A 1,956-nucleotide genomic window follows, 5' to 3' on the forward strand; every position below is an offset into this window, starting at 1 on the left:
AAGTGTTTTTTGTTTGTTTGTTTATTTTTTGTTTGCTTGTTTTGTTTTATGTTTTAAATTTGTACAAAATTGTTAGGATGCCTGTGTCAGTTCACCTCTCAGCTTTTCTGCTTTTTTTCCTTCCTTGATAGCAGATGTGATGCTGGGAGTGTGGCAACCATACTGTGATCATGAAATGAAAGCGACAGACTATTGATGGTGGTTCAGGATAGCCTAAATCCCTGATGACACCTTGAACAGCTGTTTCAGTGATGAACCCTTTATTTTGAACTTCTTGATTCTTCAGAAAAACCACTCTTCTGTTATAGCCATTGTTATCATTGTTGTTGTCATTTTCTGTCAGTGTAATTGTGCTGATTTACTGCCCCCACCACTCAAGTATCGGTAACAGCTGCCTTCCTCTTCACAGTGATTCTCAATTTCTCAAGCTTTTTTAGTTCAAAGAACTTACTGATGTATTTGTGATTTCTTCATAGTGCCTTAGACCAAAGAAATGTCTAGCAGTTCCACTTATTAAGCAATTAGAGCCAAACAATTTAACAGTTGTAATTCATGTGGTATCTATGTTTCCTTCAAATATGTAAAATGTTCCTCTACACCCCTGTGGATGGATGGCAGTGTCCCAGAGCACTTAAGTACAAGATTTGGGAACCATGTTCCGTTTTGCTTTGCTAGAACAGAAAAGTGAACTTGAACCTTTTAAGCCCTATTGCCTGGAGTGGGGATCTGGTGTAATAGGGCACAAACAAACACTAAGATGAGAAACTGATCTATATCTTTTGACTACAGTGTTACTTATTCAAGTTTTTAGAAATAATAAAATTCATAATATTATGCACATAAATTACTTAATATGTTACAGGTAAATGCACTAATGGCGGTAGCTAGGACTGATTGTTGAAGGAGATGGTAAGACCCAAAATGTCAATGCATACCGATCTGCAGTGTGCTCCAAGTAAAGGATACAATGACTAAACAGCATAAAAGTAAGGATATGCATCATAGCCAAAGACCTCACAAGCAAGAGATCCTGAAAATCCAAGCAAGGGCTTGGATTTTGTATAAGGGGTGTGTGGATGTTTTCTCTCTTGAATCAGGAACTACCAGTGTATGCACAACACACCTTGGAACCACAGAATCCATAATTGAATCTTGACTGGGGTTTCTTATATTCTGTTGGCCACATAGGCATATTCTTTTTTTTTCTTTTAACTGTATAAAACATTTAATTTATTGGTCTTTTTGGGGGTATCTGCTGTATCTCCAGCGTATTACAACTGAGCCATTAATCTTGTCATTTCATCAACATTAACTGGTTCGTTTTCATGACACTGCTGAGGAATCAGCTGTTTCTGCAAAGGTTCAAGGGAAAGGCCTTTTGAGAAATGGGCAAGTTCCTTTTGTATATCTACAAAAGTTTTATTCACTCTGTTAACTTTTTCATCATTCACAATGTTTATCTTCTTAAGATTAGTGGTAACTGGTTTTGCTTTGTTTTTAGTTTTTTTGGCTGGCTATATGAAATACATTCCAGGACTTCTGCCCTCTTAGTTTGTTCTTGGCCATTGTCTTCAATACCCTCATGCAGCAACTCATGCTCCAGCTGACACCATCTACATGCAGAAGATCTTCAGGAAGTTCAGGAGAGCCACGTAGGCATATTCTTGATATGTAACCAGACCCAGTGGTGACACTCTGGGGGTTTCACCAAGAACAGGCAAAAGTTATCAATCTACTGTTATTGATTAAACAATGCTGATAAACTGGTACAAACCATCCTCAAACTTCTTGGGCACATGTTTACAAAATGATGGTATTAATAAATATATTCCACGCTTTGACCATGATTCAGTACAAGTACTTCACTAATACAGCTCAGGCCAATTCTGGGTCTGTTGGAATTGACTCTTATGGCATAGTAAATAACATCTTAATTAACCAAAAACAAACAAACAA

General features: G+C 37.3%; 1 pseudogene; it reads right to left on the reverse strand.

Annotated features, from left to right (window-relative positions):
- Positions 1 to 1,212: 1,212 nt before the first annotated feature.
- LOC112821882 (ribosomal biogenesis factor-like) lies at positions 1,213 to 1,584 on the reverse strand (annotated as a pseudogene).
- Between the last annotated feature and the right edge of the window lie 372 nt (positions 1,585 to 1,956).

The sequence above is a fragment of the Callorhinus ursinus genome, unplaced genomic scaffold (assembly GCF_003265705.2).
Source record: "Callorhinus ursinus isolate GAN/ISIS: 27379988/994484 unplaced genomic scaffold, GSC_fseal_2.0 scaffold1, whole genome shotgun sequence".
Classification (NCBI taxonomy): domain Eukaryota; kingdom Metazoa; phylum Chordata; class Mammalia; order Carnivora; family Otariidae; genus Callorhinus; species Callorhinus ursinus.